Raw genomic sequence first — 8165 nt, 5'->3', positions numbered from 1 at the left:
ATTAGAAAATAATAAAGTTACTATAATGGGGATGAGATTCATTTATTTTTCAGGGGTGGGTGGGTGATGAAGAGACAGGAATAAATCCAGCAAATGAGAATGGAATGCTTTAGGCCTCTGGAGGCTTGAATTAAGTAGAAATAATGCTTTGTCTCTTATATATAACTCCACAACCTGCCTCAAGTGCCACTACCCCCTGGTCAATGAAAAGAGCTAGTTTGTGGTGAAGGATAATGACCAAATCATAATAGTTTGAAAATCATGGGAGGTTTGTTGCTTTGGCAAAGTCAACATGTACTGTTCACTCAATAACTACTAAACTATGCCCTTTGTCGGGTGCTCTGCTAACTGCGCTGATATGCAGGTTAGAACAGGAAAGGGGGATAGACAGAAAGCATGTGGAAGAGGTGGTTTCTGTGCTGAGGCTGGGAAAGTCTAAGAAGGTAAAAGGAGGATATTCTAAGCCCAAGGATGACCTGGGGCAAAAGTTGTGAGGTTGGAGATAACAAGGTTGAAAAAAATTGACTGAATTTATCTCCAGGTAGAGTGAAGCAAAAAGATATGTTAAGGTAGTCAAATGCCTGATCTATAAATGACTCACTAAACTACACTGAATTTCTTGGCTGATAATTTAAAAGGCATTAAGTGCCACCCTGAAGGAGTAAGCTTGTCTTTGCCTGGAATATAAAAAGAATATAAACTATTAAAGAAAAAATACAGTGTAGACTCCTGAGGAGAGGAAAAGAAAGCATCAATTGGAATGCTTTGAGAACAGCAGAAAAAGGACCATGGATAAAATTACTTCTTACATTCTTCCACATGCCACATTCTTCTTACATTCTTCCATATATAAAAGAATATCATGTGAACTTTAGTAATCCAGTGATGACATTTTAGAGACCATGATTCCTGGGCCGGTTCCTGCATTTATCTCCTGTTCCTACCTAGCCTAACTTAGTACTTTTAATTCTTTACAGGATGATTTAAAATCATTTAATGCTTTACCTATGTCCATGTTTAGACATTTTCAAATATTTCCCTTTATGTCCTCTTCCTTAAAAGCAATTATTTAATTTTATTCCACAATTATTACATAAAATCATTGTATCAATCAAACACCTAGGTTAAAATAATTGTTTTGCCTCCCGTTTTACTCTTAAACTTGTTTTAGAAAAATAAGGCAAATACAGGTACACATGAAGTTTTATTGTTCTCATAAGAGAACTGCAGGTATTCTGTTACTTGTTAACATGAAATTTAGCCTGTGTTATCCTGTATAATCCGGTAGTCCTTTGGTAGATCAGTTGTAATTTGGATGGCGTTCACACCCTGAAGATGGTTGATGGGTTGGCCTTGAAAAAGAGTCAACTGAGGAATCAGTTGTCATTGGCAATTGGAACCACAGGTTGCCTGCTGGTTCAGGTTAGAAAAGTAAAACCCATTGGCTGATACATCGGGGTATCTAGTTGGAAAAGTAGACGGTTCCACCATCAGTCCAACGTAACTGTTCTGTACGGGAGATACGATGCGGTACTGAGAAGTAGACGTCGCAGTTGTAATGAAATTCAATATGCGGCCATTTGCTTGAGTGTAGCTGCTTTGTGAGTGCACGTGTAATGTGGTCAACTGATTTGAAATAGCATGTTGATCCACTGCAAATTGTCCTGGTTGTCTAACTGACATTGATGATGGAGTAGACAAATATGTTTCACTTGGGGTAGTTGTATTAACAATTATATGACTGGTTGAGGGCTTCCTTAAGAAAGGCACATTTAAATCTGTGGAGGTTGACAATACACTTTCCCCACTTGTGCCAGCCCCAGAATCAGAATTATGATTATCCAAATTATACTCTGCTTTAAAGTTCTTCTTGTTCATATCTTGAGCTAATGAAGATACCGGAGAAGCAACTTTAATCCCGACTCTTCTTTTTGTTCTCACTAGAAGCTGAGGACAGCCTCGTTTAAAATTTGGATTATGATAGAACTGCAACTACAACCGAAGGGGAAAATTTTTAGTAACATTTTAAACCAAGATACAAGACTAGAATAAGCCTCCCTTATGAAACCTCAGATTTGAAGTTTACTGCACAAAGATAATGTCATCAAAATATATACACTGTTGAATATTTTTGAAATTACTAATTGACATATAGAAAATGAAATATTATAGCCCTCCTGTTTAAATTATTAGCACTTAAGCAATGGTGACTGCCATCTTTTAAAAGTGGTGTTAATAATTTTATTTTGAGTCCTGTTTGATTTCAAGTATGCCAGCACAGTTTCTTATAATCTTGGATTTTTAAAGCAAAAACTTGCATCATATTTTGGAGAAAAATAAATAATTTTAACTTTAGCAGTTTTATATAAGTTCCAAAATCTAGTGTTATATGTATATTACCATAGATTGAAATACAAAATTAAATTCTAAATAGAAACTTCAACGTGGTAACTAAATGAATTTTTAATACCTTGATTAAAATGTGGACTTGATTTTCTTCTGAAAGAAAGTCAGCTGGAGAAGCAGATCTTTGAAAGTTTTGCCACACTTTCCTAAACCCGTAAATGTTAAGCGGTCTAACTAAAGTTTTCTGGCTTCCAATTTTGAATATTCTTTTCCAAAACTTCTTCCTTAAAGAGATCTTCATCAATCACTACCGAGGTTCCATTCTCATCCCACCAAATCGATTTAAATTGATCACTTCCAACCAGTTTCCAGAGTTTTCTTGGAAAGATCAGAGAAAGAAAATCATAGTTTTCATCTGCATCAAAGACAGAAAATGTGTAACATGGACTTTTCATCAAGGATTCCATGGACAAAGACTGAGAAGCGTTTTCTTCAATCATAGACCTTCAAGTCCAAGTCCTAGTGAATGTTTGAACACACAGTGATGATCTACTGTAGTTTTCTGATCCATGTTTAGGAGACACATCTTGAAATTCTGAAGAAACATGTGCCATGTCAAATACCTCTTTATTCAGCTACTTTTCTAAACTGCATGGTTGTGAACACTGCTGCTTCAAATGCTGCTTTGGCAGGCCTTCACACAGAAACCACCTAGGCCATCACAGTGGCTCACAGCCTGAGTAGCTGTGACATCACAAGCTGTCTCGTCTCTTAGCAATCTGAGTGGCACATTGGGCCAGTGTTTACCTCTCATTCATCTAGTTAGTGTAAAATATAATAAAGGCTGTGCATTGTTATAGTGTGATCTGCAAATAGTATTCCCACAAAATCTTTTAAATAAATTAATTTTGGGATCCATGAAATGAAACTGATTTCTTTCCTTTGTCACACAAATTTATAATAGACTTGTGAACAGATTTGAATAAATACTGCACAAAATAAAGGTGATATTTTACAATGTTTATGAATTTGAAGCCAAAATGTGTCTAAAACCTGTACAAAATGTTTAAATATTTCATTGTTTTTGATTAAATTACAACCTAATTTAACTTGAATGTGGAAGTAGTTATTTATCTGATTATATAACTTAAATAGGTGTGTATTCGAAAGCTATAAATGCACATCCATTTATTTGGCATGCTTTTGAATACATGGTAAATATTTATTGAATAGAATTTGATTAAAACAGTCAATCTACCTTAAGGCAATCCCAAAGTTGGGGAAATTTAAACGTAACTTTTATAATTCAGTGTTATAATTAAAACATATGTTGTTTTCCATCAAATGAATTAGAACTGAAAATTAATTCTGTATAATTCCAGGATAAAATTTCAGTGTATATAGAAAATAAAAATAAACTATCATAAAGTGATATTTAAAGGGAACTATTTTTATAATTATATCAAAAAGAAAACAATACTTACAAGTCAATTTAATCAATCAGGTGAAAACCTATAATTTAAAAATTCAAAAAAATTAATCAAGGAATTTTACAATGATACAATAAAAAATTAAAAGGAAAACTGAAAAATCCACATTAATGATGTGAAATAATGTTCTTAAAATATCCATATTTCATAAAGAATTCTACATTTAAAAAGATTCCTATCAAAATACAAGTGATAATATTCCCTTAAATGGAAGTAATAATTTCATAACTATATGTCATGAGAAAGATCATAATTTGACACAGCAATCTCAAAAAAATTAAGAAAATTAAATCTAGTGGTACAATGATTCCTAAATTTACACTGTAAGACAACAAATATTATACCCACAAACTCTCTTAAATAAATTAATTTGGGCGTCCATGACATGAAACTGGTTTCCTTCCTTTCTCACACAAATTTGTACACATTGGTGAACAGAGTTTAAATAAATACTTCAGAAACAAATAAGACTTTTTTTTTTTTGTAAGTTTAGGAATTTGAAGCCAAAACATGTCTAAAACCTGTACAAAATTCTAAAATATTTCAGTATTTAGATTAAAATACAACCTAACTTAATTTGAATGTGAAAGTCATTACTTACCTGGTTATTTAAAATTAAGTGTTTGTGTATTCAAAATCTATGAGCAGAACACATATCAGCTCATTTGGTATGTTTTTAAATAAATGGTTAATATTTAGGGAATAAAATTAGATAAAATCTGTCTACTTTAAGGCAATCCCAAATATGGGGAAATTTAACAATAACATGTATAATTCAGTGTTATAAGAAAAACAAATGTAATTTAATATTCTCATTTAAATTTAGCGTAGAGACTGTCTTATCGCATACTTAAAACAACTTATTTTGCCATTTATTCCCCTAAAGATATGTCAGTCCCTCGAAAGAATATATTTCCTGGTCATCTTTATAATCCAGAATCTTGTGGCTTCTGTTTAGTGTTCCAGAATGATGTTGATAAATACATTTAAAATACAAGGTCTTCGGTTCAATCCTCATTGCCTCCCTTTAGGGCAAAGTAAATAAATATGTAAACAAAAACAAATTAAAAAACTGTATATATGGGGTGGTGTGCAAAAGACCAGCTAGTTAAATTTTATGAAGCGTGTCTTCTCTCATTCTTGGAAACAATTGGTATTTTTAGTATATTATGGCACTTTAAGTGTACTGTTTTGTGCACAATGGGTTAATAATAGCCATGTTCTGTGTTGATAAACTGTAGTAAATCCGGTTCTACCAAAGGTGTTATCTTTTATCTAGAAATAAGTTGCATTTAACATAAGACAAGCTAAAAATGAGGGGTAAAATATACTTAAACAAATAAATGTGTTCTCAAGCTATAGTGCAAGTTTTTCCTTCATGATGTACATATGTATTTCATCCTAAATGAAATATTAGCAAACTGAATTCATAATGTATTATAAGTATTATAAACATGACAAAGTGGATTTTTCCAATAGGGAAATGGAATATAACATATGCAAATCAACAAATGATATATCCTCTCTTTAAAACAAAGAATAAAAAAAAATCTCAATAGATGTAAAAAACAAGTCATTGGCTGAATTCAAATGAACGTTATTATAAAAAGTTCTTAACCAATTAGCTATAGATAGCATGTAACTAAACTTAATATAAGCTGTATATGAAAAGCCTGTGGCTAACAACATACTCATTGTTAAAAGGCAGAAATGATTACTTCTAGAACACGAGTAAGGGGAAAAAAAAAAAGCTAATTTTACCAGTCCTAAATTAAATTACCAGAAACCCGAGCCAGAACACTTAGTCAAGAAAAACACGTAAATGCATCCAACTTGGAAAAGAAGCATCAAAACTGTCTCTGTTAGAAAATGACAAAATTATATATACATAGAAGACCCCAAAGAATCCACAAGTAACTGTTACAGAAAAGGAACAAAACTAGTAAACTTGCAAAGTACCAAATAAATGTACAGTAAATCAATCGAATTTGTATATTCTAACAACATATTATCAGCAAGAAAATTTAGGAACCATTTGTATGTACGATTGTATCAAAACCAACAAAATACTCAGGAATACACTTAACAAATGAAGGGAAAGTGCTAAACACAAAATGTATAAGACTGTGCTAGAAGAAATTTCAAAAGACAAAACTAATTGGAAAGACAGTCTATTCTCATCGATTGTGCATGATGGGAGGAAGTAGCCGAATCACTCATTTACATGTCCAGTTTCCCTAGCACTGCTTATTGAGGAAGATGTCTATTCTTCATTGAATACTCCTGCTTCCTTTTTGATTGATTAATTTATCACAGTTGTGAGGTTATATCTGGTTGTTCTATTCCCTTCAACTTAAGTGTGTGTCTGATTTTCAGGTAGTATCTCATCGTTTTAATTACTATAGCTTGTATAGTGCATTGGATGTTCTGGAATAATTATAGCACTAGGTTTATCCTTTTTTTTTGCTATTGCTTTGGCAACATAGGTTCTTTCTCACCACATATAATTTTGAAATTACCTTTTCCATTTGAGTGAAAAATGTCATGGTAATTTTGGTAGGAATTACACTAAATATGGATTACTTTAGGTAGTATGGAGTTTTGAACAACATTATTCTTTATAATTAACGTGGGATATATTTTCTTTCCTATCATTATTTTTTTCTGTATCATTGTCAAATTACTTCATGAATGTTTTCTAATTTTTAAAATATAGGATTTTTCACCTCATTGGTTAAATTAATTTCAAAGAATTGATTTATTTTTGATATAATTATAAACAAGGTTGCCTTCTCAATTTCTCTTTCTGATAGTTTATTCTTAGTGTATAGAGAAACAAAATGTTTCTGTATATTGAAATTTTATCCTGCAGCTTTGCTGAATTCACCTTTTAGTTCTAATTATCAGGATATCTACATAGGGCATCATGTTAAGAGCAAACAGTAGCAGTTTATAAATTCTCTTCCAAAATTTAGATGCAATTTTTTTCTTTTGTGTATTCCAATGCTGTGGTTAGTGTTATAAATTCTATGTCAAATTAAGTGGTGTAAATGGACAGTATTCATATTTTCCCAATTTTAGATAAAAAGCTCTTAGCTATTTACCCTTAGGTATGATATTAGCTTTGGGATTGTGACGGAAATACCTTTCTTTAGGTTAAGATATGTACCCTGTATAACAATTTGACACGAGATTTGATCATAATGGATGTTGAATTTTGTCACTATACTTCTTCATCTATTGATATGTTCATGATATTTTTATCCTTCCATTTGTTATTGTGGTGATTGACATCAAATGACTGCTGAAATTTGCACTGTTCTTGTGTTCCTTGATTAAATCTCATTTGATTGTGTTGTATGATTTTTTATGGTGTTGAATTTGCTATTGTTTGGGCTTGATTTGAGAGAAAAATTTATTTCACAAGCCTCATGAGCAGGTTCCATGTTTCCCATAGCCCTCCTTCCATCCCACCAGTCCTTAAACAGCCATGGGTCATACCAAAGGGATCGGGTACTCAATGTGTGGCTTGAATGTCTGACTCCTAAGTAAAGTTATCCAACCATGTAATCTCTATGTTTTTCTCTTAGTTCCCTTAAAGGTACACAAACTATCACGAGAAGGATACTCTTTCATTCATACTAAATTACGTGCACACTTTTAACTGCCTGGTGCTATAGTAGTTATTCTGCTTGTATCCACTTTGTTTAATGCGAGAATCATTCCACATATAGATGTATTTTTTATGTATCTGTGAATTGAGGTGAACTCTCTGTCTTTCTACTCTGCCATCATAATTATAATAATCCACTTAAATATCAATGGATTAAATAGTACAATTGAAATCATAAGATGACTAATCAGAATGAAAAATGACCAATGCTAAATTCAATAATCTCATTTATGACCTAAAGAAGACACTAGGATTAAATTTAAAAAATAGAAGACAGTGTTCCATCTGAATGGCAATGAAAGAAAAATGAAGTGGTACTACTCACATCAGACAAAGAAGATTTATAACAATGTTACATTAAAATATAGACATAGAAACACATTATTTAATAATGAAAACTTCAAAGTAAGAAAAAATTACATTTGGAAACATATATGCATCTATAAAAAAGCACCTAAATATGAACATCTAACATAAACCGAAGTACAAATATACATTCACAACATGCAATCATATTAGGGAACTTTAACGCCTTAATTAGTTCAATGGAAACATCATCTGACAGAAAATTAAATGGAAAATAACCTTAATTGCCCATTAGATCAGGTGACTGTAACAGATATTTACAGGATATTTCACCGACAAAATTACAGAAC

At 32.0% G+C, this 8165-nt stretch overlaps 1 pseudogene; it reads right to left on the bottom strand.

The window, feature by feature from the left end:
* Positions 1–1300: 1300 nt before the first annotated feature.
* Positions 1301–2960, bottom strand: LOC116656632 (annotated as a pseudogene).
* Positions 2961–8165: the final 5205 nt, after the last annotated feature.

The sequence above is a fragment of the Camelus ferus genome, chromosome 35, assembly GCF_009834535.1.
Source record: "Camelus ferus isolate YT-003-E chromosome 35, BCGSAC_Cfer_1.0, whole genome shotgun sequence".
Taxonomy (NCBI): domain Eukaryota; kingdom Metazoa; phylum Chordata; class Mammalia; order Artiodactyla; family Camelidae; genus Camelus; species Camelus ferus.
Note: the sequence above shows the minus strand (reverse complement) of the source record. Positions and strands in the feature narration are given on the sequence as shown.